The sequence below is a fragment of the Natator depressus genome, chromosome 17 (assembly GCF_965152275.1).
Source record: "Natator depressus isolate rNatDep1 chromosome 17, rNatDep2.hap1, whole genome shotgun sequence".
Taxonomy (NCBI): Eukaryota; Metazoa; Chordata; order Testudines; family Cheloniidae; genus Natator; species Natator depressus.
Genome location: NC_134250.1, coordinates 15,682,856 through 15,697,681, shown reverse-complemented (window position 1 = coordinate 15,697,681; position 14,826 = coordinate 15,682,856). Strand labels below are relative to the sequence as shown.

At 39.7% G+C, this 14,826-nt stretch overlaps 2 long non-coding RNA genes across 2 annotated transcripts in view; one reads left to right on the top strand and one right to left on the bottom strand.

Moving 5' to 3' along the window:
- Positions 1-1,448: 1,448 nt before the first annotated feature.
- LOC142000426 (uncharacterized) overlaps positions 1,449-14,826 on the top strand; it is a 123,222-nt gene continuing 109,844 nt past the window's right edge. Inside the window, exon 1 of the long non-coding RNA XR_012642244.1 lies at positions 1,449-1,522. This is a non-coding gene — a long non-coding RNA (uncharacterized LOC142000426). The remainder of the gene's footprint in view (positions 1,523-14,826) is intronic.
- Positions 14,021-14,826, bottom strand: part of LOC142000427 (uncharacterized) — a 238,662-nt gene continuing 237,856 nt past the window's right edge. The window contains exon 3 of the long non-coding RNA XR_012642245.1: positions 14,021-14,474. This is a non-coding gene — a long non-coding RNA (uncharacterized LOC142000427). The remainder of the gene's footprint in view (positions 14,475-14,826) is intronic.

The following is a 14,826-nucleotide window of genomic DNA, read 5'->3' as shown; positions in this document are numbered from 1 at the left end:
CTGCAGGCATGTGGAGCTAAGATTCCTGACAGTAGGGGATCCAGGAATTAAATAGGTAAGTAGATGGGGAAAGGGAGGTATGGTGACAATAGGAAAGAAGAAAATGCGAGGAAGAATGGGTAAAAAATAGGAAATTTTGGGTATGGGCACAGCAAGAAAAGGGCAATTCTATTTTCCCAATAGGGTGGAAATCTTAGGACTGGAAAAGATATATTTTGAAACTGAAGTCATTTGAAATTTGGCATCCCTGTGCCTGTATTCCATACAAGTTATGGAACCCAATATACAGTATGTGCAATATCTGTTCTCTCCTAAGGTCCACCAAAAGCTTGGCTGGCTCACACCACCAGAGCGAAAGTTCCGGGTCTGACTGTGCTCCATCATCTTTGCTTTTTAACATTTTGTGAATGGACCTGTGCCATGTACCTGCCATTTTCCATGGAACTAAATTTAGCACAAATTTACTTTTGTGGTATTGAGACTATCTGTCAGATCGTCCTTGTATGCAGAATTAAAAGGCTAGATTATTAATTCAATGCATAGTGTTGCTCACTGCTCCAATTAGTGGATGCCCTTCAATCTTGAGGGTCTGCGCACACAGTCTAATTCTTTTCTGCAATCTGCAACATGTTTTTAATGGAATTTGGTTTTGCACATTAGGCATCAATGGGTGTGAGGCAGGTATAGAGTCATAGGGAATCAAAAAGAATGAAAACTGAGACAAGGAAATACATTTTTGTGGTATTTTAAAAAAAACAACAAAACAAACCTGTAGAAGGATTAGTCGTTTTGATGAATAATCAGAACATCCATATGTATTGTTATACAGAAGAATTATGTTAGGGTTTGTCTACACAGGGTCACTCAGGAAAATTAAATCTGAATTAACTGAAGATGTAAATTGTAAGTGGATCAATTAAATTGCATTCAAGCCCTGGGTGAGCACACTGATTCAGAATTAAAGTGGCCTTAATTTTTTTTATCTGTGAATTAAACTAAACCAAATTAAAGACACTTTAATTCTGAATGAGAGTATCCACCCAAAGCTTTAATGCAGTTTAACTTGTACCTTCCTTTGAACCATGTGGCACTGGCCACTGCCAGGAAACCAATACAGGACTAACTGGACCACTGGTCTGCTCCTGCAGGTAAGTTCCTATGGATAAATTCCTATGCTCAGAGCTGTCATGGAGGAGGAACTTTTTAAAGATGAGATGGTAATGAATGAATTATGCAGGCTGTACATTTAAAACCACCTATGGTTGGCCTCTTTGCCCTAGTAAAGCTGGCACACCGCCCTAGTAAAGCTGGCATGCCACCCTAGTAGGCAGGCTCTGTGCCATTCTGACAGATGGCTTTGGAAGTAAGCAGCCAAGAAGCTCTGTATGAGCATCAAATGCATTTGTTGAGGGCAGGATACCCATCCAGAAATGTCATAGTGGTTTTCTGTCTGGAGATGGTGAACCTACATGCAAGAGAATGTCATTGATCCTCCATCTGAAAATTGGGATTATCTTTGAGGGTAAGCCCCTAGTTCCAAAACAGCATGTTTCTGGAAGGAAAGTTTTTGATAAAAATTAGTTTGCTGCAGGGTTTCAGAGGGGAAAGCATGAATGTTCCACTTTTGCAGCTTTAATAGGGTCTCAATGGAAGTGACTCCAATGTTTAGTGGTCAAATCGTAGCTAAATTAGTGATTGTGGCATTTTAAAAAATCTGATCAGCATTCCTGCAAGTAGGATCCTCTGGCAGGCTTATGTTTAATCACAAAAATATCTAGTCATAATCTAATGAATAAATGACCATATTTTATTCGTATGGTAAATTGACAATTAGCTCCTTCCTGCTTCAATAATTTAAATTTAAAAGAGAATTTAAAAACAATTTTTTTAAAGCAGGAAATAACTAGCAGGGAAAATGGTAGCCAAGCAAGTGTGAAACACAGCTGGCACATAAGGAAATATTATCTGTGCTGATCTGTGGAGCCGCAGCATGCACTCTTAAATGTGTAATTACATTGATTAGCTGTATTTATGCAGTGATCAGATCAGTGTCTGGTAAAATGAGGCTTTTGCTTTGTGACATAAGGAGATTATTTTCTGAGTTTGTTAGTGCCAATATGCTAAAGAAAATTGCTGATGGTCATGCGATAGAGTAGAAGCATGATGCGTGATTAGTTGTTAGGTTTGTTCAGAGAGGCACGAATCCCGTGAGACATGTTTGATCAAGGACATGTATCCTTTGCAGAGAGGACAGGGGCTCATTCTCCCGCATTGTCTATTTATTTATTATAATGGTAGTGCTTGGAGGCTGTGACTAAGATAAGGGATCCACTGTCCTAGGCACAGTGAAAAGACATAGTAATGAGACTATCTAAATAGATGAGACACCAGGTGGGAGAGAGGAAATAAAATTATCCACACTTAGAATCATAGAATATCAGGGTTGGAAGGGACCTCAGGAGGTCATCTAGTCCAACCCCCTGCTCAAAGCAGGACCAATCCCCAACTAAATCATCCACTTGACAGATGGGAAACTGAGGCACAGGGAGACTAAGTGACTAGCACAAGGTCACACAGGGATTCTGTGGCAGAGCTGGGATAGACCCTAGGTCTCTCAAGTTCCTGTCCAGTGCTGTCTTCTGAGCTTTATTTTCAATACATCTAACTAATTTATGTATACACAAACAAAAAAACGTTGTTTAACGTTACTTAAGGTTCTTCTCATCAACAAATTAAACTACAAAATATTAGGAAATACAACACTAAGGATTAAAATAGATTAAAAGGTTGCAAGTCGAGTCCTCTCAAATTAAGAACTACCAGAATGAACTCTGACCATGCATCCTTAATTCAGTCCCCTTGAGCGTGTGCATTATGAAACAGCCTTTCATCATACGTAGAAGTGACTGCTTGTGAAGAATGTGGTTCAAATTCCCCATGGCATGTTTACCAGAAAGGGTTCTGAAAAAAAAGGGTGAGAGATTGAGATACAGACCCTGTAAAACAGAAAAGTCTATTGGGATAGAGTATAATATGCAGTGCAGAAATTCTGCTGGGCAGACCTCTTACCCTTGGTACAAATATCCCAGTCCAAATAAGAAGATAGATGTGCCCACTCCATCCGTTTTGTCTGGAGCTATTACCCAATTCTGGCAAAAGGATAAGCCTTGTGACATGGCACTGTCCCAGCCAGTGGATTGTCAGTTTTAGAATCATTGTTTGACATGATGGCAAGGCATGCTCTGATAACTACATTCTAAAGTCCCAATTCAGCGGAGTTCTTAGGTAGGTGCTTAACTGTAAGCATTTGAAGAATCCCAATGAGTTTTCAGCTTTTCATTTACTCCAAGTTTTTGTGAAACATTGTATGGACCATTTTTTATTTCAATTTTGTTTTTTGTTTTCTCCCCCCTTCTCTCCTTCTATTTCCTTTTCCCTCCATTTTCCTTTTCTCTCCTTTCTCCTCCCTTGTCATTTCTCCGCCCTGTGGTCTCAGAAAAAAAGTGTGTGGGGCCCAGGACTAAAACTGGAAATTAGAAAACAGAAAACACTAAGTTTTTCATTTCAGTTATGTTGGAAAGACTGAAAATTTAGGGGGGGAAATGGACATTTTTGGTGAGTATTTCCAATTTGAAAAAAGACTGCTTTTCAATGGAAAAAAGAAATCCCATTTCAAAAATTTCAACCAATTCTAATTCGAAAGACCTAAGATGGATAGGTCACCAGAGCAAACTCCTTCCTGAGCATGCTGCATCAGACCTAAGTTTCTGTTGCCATAAATCCCTCCTGAAAAAAAGCCAGTCAGGCTTCCAGCCAAGAAATTGCCACTCCGATTCCTATCAAAGTTGGTGCCATATCCCCACTGGTTTTCCTGCTCAGTGCTGGGAATTTAGGTGCTTCTGTACACAGATTAGTAGCAACAAAGTGAAATGTCCTGTGTTCGGGTTTCTAAAGTGCTGCTTTAAAAATCAAGACTCTTAGTATTTCATCATACGTCTAGTTTGTATGCACAGTGTGGTGCATTTTTTTACAAGGAGGATGCAGTGCAAGAACTAGAGATTGAGAGTGTGGTGGGGGTAGAATCCTCCTGTCTAAAGGAAGGGACCGGAGGATGTGGAAGGGGGCTGTATAGAAAGGTGGAGGTGCTTGCACAATACTCATGATAATTAAAATACTTCACATAGAACACTTTAGCCAAGGCTTCACAGCACCCAGTGTCTGGTGTTATTACTCATAGATGGATATATTTTTAAGGCCATCACCATTGTGATAACCTTCTAGGTTGTGCACAGACCAAAGAACTTCCCCAGTAATTCCTGCTTCAAGCACATAATTTATTTTATTCTATCGCATATGAGAAAATTGAGACCCAGAGGTTGTGACTTGCTTAAGAAAATAACTTGAAGAATCTGGAATTAGAATTCAGTTGTCCTGACACTATCTTGCTTTCATATTGCCTGGGGAGGGATTAATAATAATCCAGATAAACAAACAAACAAAAAATCTTGGAGATGCAGCTTTCCTAATGATGTGTCCATAATGTTGATAAAAATCCATACTTTTCCTTGTTTGTCTGAAATTCAAAAGTACTTTCCATTATTTTAAAATTAGAGTAATTCCTGGTATTTAAAAGAAAGATGTTGTTGTTTTCAGATGATAAAATATTTCAGCCTGTTTAATACTTGAACAGAAATCTAATGCTGACCAGCTCAAAAGCACTGCACTGGGTAGACTTATCGCTGAAAAGAACAACAATGGGTCTTGCAAAATTCAAATGACTCCGTAAATCTAGGAATATGTTAATTAAACAAATTGATTGTTGCATGACTTTTGAACTCATACATTCATTATTTTGCTTGATGAAGTCACCTGAGCCCGTATTAGCTAATGTTCAAAGTTAATGTGATCTCAGTAACATAGGTGTAATTTTAATCAAAGACATGCTCAGACTCTCTGTATCTTTACAAAATTGAATTCAGATTTGATTGCACTATTGTCAGGCACGTAAATTTCTTGTACTTGTTGTAAATTATTAAAATGTGTTCATCCATTGGGAACACAGTTCTCCTGTTGACCTTTATTGTTGTTTGTTTGTATTGTGGTAGCACCTAGGAGGCCCAGTCGTGTACCAGGACACCATTGTGCTAGGGGCTGTACAAACACAGAACAAAAAATGGCCCCTACCCCAAGACACTTACCATCTAAGCCTGAGCATCTCTCTCCTTTTGTTAGAAATGTCTCTTATTTGGATCATTATTATTATTATTATTTATTATTATTATTATTATTTTTTAAATCAGAGCCTTAACTTTTTCTTCCAATTCTTGCCAGTTGGTGCCCTTCAGTGATTATTTTACAAATTCTTTGTATGCCAGCAGCACTTGCTGAACTCAGGTACTGTGTGAGGGGCCTTACTCAATCAAACTCCTGTTGATTTCTGTGGGCATTTGCCTGAATTAAGGACCTTCGACTATGGCTCCCTAAGCATATGCAGAAGAGGCTCTCGTAAGCCAAGTGTTGGTTTCCCTTTCTACTCAAACAAGCAAAATCACATTTGTTTGTCTAAATCTAAATTCCACCTTATGACTGGCTTTGTTTAAGGTTATAAAAACTGGAGAGGCCACAAGGCTTGTTACAAACTCTCCTGTCTCTCTGTCCAGCCACCTCTTGAATGGGGACACGGCTTTCCTTTAGCAATGTGTGACAATATGCCAAACAACAGCTTAGGGTCGGAAGTGAAGAATATTGCGCCCATTGGAAATGACCATCTGAATTTACAGCATCAGCAATCCAGTGAGGTCAGTATATTGACAAAGGTTGGAAACTGGTGCAAGTGACGTCAGAATCAGGCCTTTAACAACAATTTCTGAGCAATATCAAAGCCCCTTTGCAATGCACTCTCTCATACCTATTTGAATGTACTTATTAGGCAATTTAACTTTAATACTCATGTGAAATAATCCATTTAAAAGTGAAGTCTCAGATATTGAGTCTAATTCTTAACGGCTTTGATTTTTCTGCATCTCTTCTTCTGTGCCCTCTCTGAAGTAGAACTTTCAGAAGATTACCTGCAAAGAAACCAGGCTGTGATTTGAGGCAAGTGTTGCCGGGGAATTGATCCTTTTATTCTGGTGTGCCTCTTCATGTTTAATCTACCTTTTTTTGAGGACTGGAATAGACAAAGAAAATGTTTATGGATCTGATTGTGACAGTTCAGACCCTAACAAAAATAAATAAATAAAAACTGCTCAGTACGTTATAATGGACATTCCCCTTGTTTTATAATTTCAGGAGGATCTGCACTCTTTAATACTTAATTTTATGAGAAATAATTGCATATTTAAATAATTCCCACCTCTCCATGTCAGCAAAAGAGAAATAGATGCTGGAAACCTGCTTTTAGTTTAAAACGAATGTACTAGGTAAGGGCAGTTCTCTCTCCATTGTTTTCGAGAGTGAATCTGAGTTTCCCCTTTGCCACCCAATGTATTCTTTTCAGAAATGGTTTCCAGGTGTCTCGGAATTCTCCTGCTTCATTTTCCATGCAGTCAGTACAATAAATGCTCCAAATAACCATGTCCGATGTTGAAATTTGTACCTATTCAGACATCTACTCTCCTTGTAGCCATTTTTTGGTTTATAGGTTTGAGCATTGTTTTGTCAGTCAATACATTACCAAATTATAGCCAGGAATACTTCAATGCTGTGCAGGAGGAATCCCTGCTGACAAGTTGTGGGAGATGTGGATTACCAATAAGTGACTCTTGTTTTCTGGTTGGGAATGCATTGATTGATGTTAATTTATTAATTTCCTTGAGACCATAAATAATTGTTTATATACAACAGAAAAGGTAAAGACTAAGAGATACAGTTGAGAAGTTTTCATAGCAAGATATTATTGTGTTGCTGAGATATGCAAGGATTGTCTAAGTGGGTCTTTAATATTATAAATTGTTAGACTGGAGCCATGACCTTCTGTCTTGATTCTTGTCCTCTTTCTCCCGAGGCTGGTGGTAGCTACAAAGGTAGCAGCTGGTTGTAAAAACTCTTTGTAAAACTTACCTCACTCACAGGGCTATTGGGAAATAACATAATTATCGTGAAGGTTGAGTCTGGCTTACTGTTAACAACTGATTTTTTTTCCCCTTAGTGATCTAAATAAAGAAATATTTATAAATTACTTTGGGAGCCTCAACGGCACTCACTGTGTACATATTATTTCTTCTTCTTGTCATGGCTTTCAGGCAATGAGGAAGGCTTGGACCCTGGGAATTGGTTATTTTCTTGCTGGCTAAGAAATGAGTTGACAGGCACAGAAATAAAGGATACAACATTCTTAGTTTGTAAGCCCTTGAGGACAAGGACCATGTCTTAGTAAGTGTTTGTACAGTGCCTGGAACTCTTCTTTGGGGGGTCTGCTGTGTGTGGGGTATTTGATGATCAAATAATAATGTTTACAAATATGCACGCTCTTGGAAAAGGTTATTAGGTGGGCAAAAACTAAATGTGGTCTATCACCTGCTGATGTAGCACATCATCCTCAGAGTACCAGCAATGAGCTCCATCCAGAATTCACAGCCACTGCTCTCTACGTCACTGTTCCTACTATTCTCACCCCAATCTATTCCAGTTGCTTTCTAGCATTGTGTCTACACGAGTAGGCTTTGGCTTTTCATTACCATCTGGGATGTTTGCCGAACACGTGGTATTCTAATACAGACGTGCACCAAGCATTCCTTGTGCTTGTGTGAACACACCATTTCTGAACAGTGTACAACTATTTCAGTGTACAGCTATAGTGGTGGTGGTGTGGTTAGGAGCCTGAGGTGTTGCACTGCAGTTGTTCAACTGGCCTTCCCCGTGAAATCCCACAATGCTCCTGGCTGACACATTAATGTACACTATTTATTAGGGGCTAGAGTTCGCTGAAGTCTATTGAACAGCTGCTGTAGTGGAAGTTCATCGCTTTCCACCATGACATCAGTGTGCATTAGTGAGGGTATAGGGAGCCTGCGTGTGCATGCATCCACTTTTTTCATCTGACAAAAGTGCCTATTGTCTTCACCAGGTAATTTCATTGAGCTAGTTATGTCTGCAAGACCCTGCAAATTCTTTCTTTAGCTTCCCTCCTTCTAATTAAAGTATTTATTTACTGTTGTAGCCTCATTGTTGCTTATTGCCATACTACGAGCCAAATGCTGCCCTGAATCCAAGTATGCAGCTCGTCAGTGGGAGTCACACATGCCTTTTGAGAAGTGGTTGTCTTTGAAACAGAAGAGAAAAGATGGATCTCAGGGATTTTCAGTTAGATTTGGGATGAAGGCTTCTGTATGTATTTGTGGATAATTCTAGTGCATTTAAAACATATTGAATTACTGTCTTCCAGCTCTGGTTGTATGAGCATCAGAGGCCTGGTACTTCATAACTCTCTTTCCATAGCACATCTGGTGAAATTTTTGATCACTTGCAGCGTTTTGGAAGTGTATATATGGACTCCTGGAATCTTTGCAGGGTTGACTCAGCAGTCTGGGCAGGGCTGATTAGCTGATCTCTCTTATTAGCAAACACCTTGTAGTTTGCTAGGTGTGGGATGTCTGTCTTGAGCCTTAAAAACAGGGTTCCTGAGTGCTGTGTATGAACATACAACTTCTTGATGCACTTGCCATGTAAGTGATGATTTGCACTTGGCCACCTTGTCCCAAATGTCCATATCTCCTTCCTGCAATATACCGTGCAACCTGTTGATTACCACAGCCCGCTGTGGAGGTAGTTGAATTTCATAGATGGTGTTAATCTTATGTAGTTTGCAAAAATGCTGTGGGACTCTGTGGGAAAGTAACATGTGTCTCTCTTTTATTGTACTCTGTGTGCATTGCTAAGGTGGGAAAGTATCGTTTCTCCCCACTTTACAGTTGGAAAACTGAGGTGACATGACCTGCCCAGCTTTCACAAGTCAGTGGCAGAGATGAGAACAGAAAATGGTTTTCCTGGGGCTTAACCACTGGAGTGAACTGCCATATATGCCCCAATTCTGGGCCTCCATCTGAACTGAGAGCTATTTCATTCTATACAGGTTCTTGTACTGGGCCCATCACACTAGTATCTTACAGTAGTGCATGAAGCCACATGACTAATATCTGTCACTGGTTTGTTCTCTTCTCCTCTCCCTGGGGGGAGAAGTGTGTGTGTAGAGAGAGTGTGTTGATTTCCATTCTTTTTGTTTTGTTAATTGATGGCGCAAAGTGAGGTGGGACATTCAACAGTTTATCTGTCTGTAATGTGATAACTTTTTGACGCCACATCTGATGAATTCAGAAAATTCAGAGAATGGTCTAGGCATCAATGTATATAACCCCGTTGACTTGTGTTGCTATGTGTTTGTGTTACAGAAGGGCAGATCAAAGAAATGCACCTTGCACTTATTTTGTGTGCTAATTTTGCATGTCTCAGGCTCAGGAGATAAATGGAGCGGCCTGGGTGCAAGTAAGAGCTACCGAAGGGACTGCTCTGACTTATTGTGCTGCAAGAGGTTCCTGTGGAGCTGTCCCGCAGCACAAAATTGACACAACCTAACGCTTCCCCAGGCACGCCCCTACAAAAAGCTCTGTGAAGGGGGTAGCATAGAGCTGTTCCACTGGCCCTCTGCCTCTGGAAAGTCCCTCTTGCACCTGGAGGGCGATGGGGATGCTGCAGAGAGAGCATACAGGGGCACTTGAAAGGTCAGAACCCGGCCCTGTACATCTGAATAACAAAAATGTTATTAATTGTTTGCTCTCATCTCTCTGGGACTTTGTTTCTGCCTGGAGTGTGCCTACCATGGGTAATACAATGGGGAACCAAACTGGAATGGAACTATCCGGGCAATGTGCTATGTGGTCCCTCCCACCCTTAAGACTTTTCTTCTTTTACAGACAGCTAGCCATGCCAATATAGATCATCCTGTAATCAGGAGGTAACCTGAAACATCGGTTATGTCTTGGCTTTCCAAGCCACTGCACAAAAGATCACCAAGGACACTTGTTTGTTTGTTTTTTGTAAGTTTGTGTGTTTTTTTTTAAAGACACACACTTGAGTGGATGAATTAGGTTTCAAAAGGCTTTTTTCCCCCCCTCAAAAAAGTTTCCTTTACCCATATTGCTACAGACCTGTATTTTAAATGGAAACGTTGGTGCTGTGGGTTGTATAGCGCAATACTTTGCTCCCGATGGATTGCTCCCTATCCACATATTCCTCCACTTTACGAGCAAAATAAAACCCTTGAAATATATTTTCCTCTACTGGGTGGGGAGAAGGAATGAAATGCTGGAGGGGAACCTTCAAGTAATATCTCTCTGGACTTATTTATAAGATTGCACTATTTTACTCTCTTCTCTCCCCATCCCTCCCACCTTTTGTGCTTGTTCTACCCCTCCCCCTTCTTTCAAATATTCTGACTGATGCTGACAGAAATGCTTATGCCTTGTGAGTGATAATATAATTCAGTTCCCCTCAAGGAGAGATGCTATCAGAGAGGGTTATTTTTTTTTCTTTTCTTTAATATAGTGGTTGAAAAGAGCCATCTTTCTTCCAAGAAGAACAGTTATTAATCTCTTACTAGTACATTTTCATATCATTTTGGACATTTATTTCCACACTGTGATATTATAAAACCAGGCATTTGTGTCAGTTTTGATGCAGTGCAACATGCCGGAACATGAAAAGGCGTAATTACCACTGTGGTCATTTGAATTGCTAACCAGATCCTGACATTTTCAAATCGGACCCATTTCATAGTGACCCAGAAGTGAGCATGGGAGCTAGACAAGCTGCATTTAAATTAGGCAACTCAACATTTAAGAAGGAAATGAAGAGCTATCACATCCCTGAAGCATTGCCAGAACAAAAATGCACTTTGCTGGTATTCTGTTGCTAGCTGTAGATTGAATAGTTTTTTAAAAAGCCATGTTCCAGTTACAGTAAATTTGATGTATTTTAAATCTTTAAGACAGATATCTGCTCTTTGAGGGATTTTACTTCAGCTATAACAATTTTGTATTAATGGGCAGTGAACACAAAAGCTGCATGACTCTGATCACAGCAGTTCCATCTGTGATTTGTCTTCAAAACACCATGCTGTCTATTTGCAGTGCATCGTACGACTGTTCCTGAGGTTACGCTTTAAGGAAAGCCACTCATCATGCTATGTTCATTTGGGCTGGTTGTCGAGTAAGGTGATATGCATCTGCTCTCAGGAAGGTTGGAGAGCGCCCTCCTGCTCCCTAGCCTATCGGCAGTAGCTCTTCATGTACTTTCGCTGTGAGCTCATCACATACGCTTCTATGAGTTGGCTTTGCCTGCCGGGCGGGTTAGATTTGTCCTGAGCTGCACTATTAGGGAGGGGAGAGAGAATAAAACAGAAGAGCCACAAAGAAAAATCTTTTGATAATTTACAGCCCTTAAAAGAAAAGTAAGGCTTTTACAGTGGCACTAAAACTTTTATTGTGAAAGAATAATTCAGAGCCTCTCAGCATCTAAAAGTGGCAGAGTAATATACCTTTTTTTTTTTAAACAGGCATCATATAATTTTACCCTGTGGACCTAAGGAATGTAACATTAATAGCTAATGACATCTCTTAGTCCTGGGGCCACAGAAGGCTGTGCAAAAATCAGGCTATCTGTGTGCAGAAGAAAAGAAAGAGGAAGGCGCTTTTCTTTTTCATTTTCAGGAGAAGAAAGAAGTGGCTGCTGCAAAAATAACTTTACCCTTCGGCTCGGTAACTATGGAAAAGTGGCACCAGTACTAGACATGTTGAAGGGAGACATGTTGAAGCAGGAGACACATACAAAATAATGTTGCTGTCGTATTAATAAGAAATTGACCACTTGATGGCTTGGATGGGATGCTGTTGTGAGCAAACCACATCAGCAATTACATGTTTATGTTGAGAATTGAGTGATTAACTGATGTTTCAGTTTGGGGGCCAAACCACAAAATCTGAAAAAAAATCATGTTTGGGGAATTTTGTTTCCATTTAATTTCATTCTAGGGGGAATATTTCTCATTTTTTTTAAACATCAAGCTATATAGTGAAATGTCATTTTGAAACTAAGTTGAAACATTTCCTTTAGACCTCCCCCCCCAATTTTTTTTCTTTTTCATTTTTTGGCTGAAACTATGTACTGAATTTAACTTGAATTCATGAATCGTTTCAGTCATCCTGAAACTACATTTTTCAGCAAATAAATTATTCATCTGAAAAATTTCACCTAGCTGTAATATAAACATTATCAAAATATGTGCCATTAATATGGGTATAGATATTTGTTTCTATGATTGTGCAACATATTACAGGGGGAGTTTGTAGCAGTCCTTTTGTTCAGGTTGCATTGCACTCTAAACAATTCATGTGCCCTTTTTCTGAGACGCACTAAATGTTCTCCAGCAATGAAAAGGTGAACTCTTTTGGTCGAACCTGGGATGATCTGCTCTCTGGGAACAGCACTCTTCCCCCCCACCCCAGATAAAATTGGAACTTTCCTCTAGCTACTGATCAACTTATTGAATCAAAGAAAGAAAGAGAGATGACGGAAACCTGCTGTAGGCTCCTTTCAAAGATCACACATCAACTTTTCATATATAGGCATTTCACCTTTCCTGCTTGAAAATCAGATTTGCATATCTGTCACAATATTTTTGTGCATTGAGCTATAAAAGTGTGGTCTTTATACAAATAAAGCTGCATCTTAAAAGTTGGGCTTCAAATTAGCAGTCACTTCCATATTATTTTATTTATTTAATCATTGTTAAAACATGTATCCCAATGCTCTTTCTGTAATATTCAAAATATAAAAGTAACAGCGCCCTCATGGGTAAAATACACCATTGTCCCTACTAAATCACTCAGACTAAAACATTACTTGCCCCAAATAATATTTGTTAGCAATCTCCATGCTAACCATCCAAAAATCTTTAATTCCCCTCCTCATCAAAAGCCCATTTGAAAATGAGTTGTGCAGAGTATCCTAAAGATTTAGAGTTCTGTTGGATCGAATATACTTTTTAGGATGTCTGTAAACAAGTTCATGTGACACGTTTTTAGTAGTTTGCTATAACCTTAATGCAAACTTTCTTGGAAAGTTGATCTTATTATCAAGAAAATAAATCATCTGGGCACCTTGTATAGAGCTTAAAATCTGCTTTGCACTGGAAATTGGACAAATGATGTAGCAGATAATATTTTTACTATCATAACCTTAGGTATGAGGCTGCTAACACTGAAAAATCTGATAAGTCTGTTAGGTTGTGAAGACTATTTTTATTATTATTATTATTTATCTGGGTGAGGTTCAGAGGCCCCTGCCAGGGATCCAGGCCCCATTATATCTCGGTGCTGTACATGCACATAACAAAAGGCATGTTCCAAAGAACTTTACTACTATTCTTACAAGCATGTTTCCTCATTCATTTTCAGCCACGCACTGATGAGCTCCATGAGAGTTTCTGCCTCCGTCCCTGTCTTGTATGGATAGGCACAAGGAATGAAAATAAAAGCAACGTAGCAATTGGTCAGCTGTCTCCATATGTCTGTGTCTGCTCAGCGCACCAGTCACAACATGCATTCCCTTGCCATAAACAGTGATGTGGGGGTGGGAAGCGTGCTTGGCTTGGTAGACAGAGTACTGGACTTGGACTCGGGAGGCCAGTTTCTGTGCCTCAGTTTTCCCATTTATGAGATTGGGATATTGATGTTTACCACCTTGGTAAAGTACTTTGAGATCTAGTGATGAAAAGCTTTCTATAGGAGCTAGGTGGTACTAGTATGAGGACAAGAGGAGCTGTCAAGATGGAAGCTGGAATGTGAAGTAATGAACATTGAAGCAGTCAGTCTTGTTCCTTTTACCCCATGAAACAAAGCAATGGGTATGCCATTTTACTTCAGTTATGCCAGGACACGATCCCACAAGTACGTACGTGTCTGCACATGGGTCAAGTTACTCCACTGAATCAGCTTCATGCTTTTTTACCGAGCCGCAAGTTGCAACTTTCCTTAGGGTATCCAGTGGTGCTCCTACCGCTGTGGAACTTGAAAGGGTGTGTAATGTGTTTTATATATTTCATATATACATGGTGACTTCCCATTGAATAGACACTGTAGTAGCATTTCAGTGAATGTGTTCAGAGCCACCACCATGGATTTGTATTTTCAGCTGTGGTAGGAAATCACTGGACTCAGACTCAGACTGGAGGTGAAGGCGTGAGGACAGTGCAGTGGTCTCTAGCATCCATCACTTTTTTTCCTGACAGGAGACAAGGTGAAACATTCCCAATCCCTCCTGGCAGTTCTCTAGCCTCATGTCACCCCTCCATCAAGAAGCTGTGTCACCTCCAATGACAGCAGTGACATGAGTAAGTGGCTTGCAGGGACGTAAGAAAGCATCACAATGAACAAAACTTGTCAGCTTTAATTAGCAGTGTTGAATTATGTCTTGAAAGCCTGTAGGTATAAACAGAAAAATAAGTTGGTAGAATTAAAAACAGATGTTAGACTTTAACTCCTTTAACAACTTCCCCCTTTCTCCCCCTGCAAAAAAAAAAAAAAAGTTACCAGTCTAATGTCAGTTTATGCCCAATTCTATTTATACATTTCTCATTTACATTCAAATTTAGGATAATATATTCAGGAAGAGAGTAAGACAACATGCGTTTTAATGAACAAAGATGGCTTTTTTTTGGAATTAGTAGCTATTTCTGTTCTCTCTGCTTCCTGCTCAAACACCTAAACAGGAGGGAATTTGGGTTAAAACTGGCTGAGCATTACCTTAAACTCAACACATTCCAGCTCATAC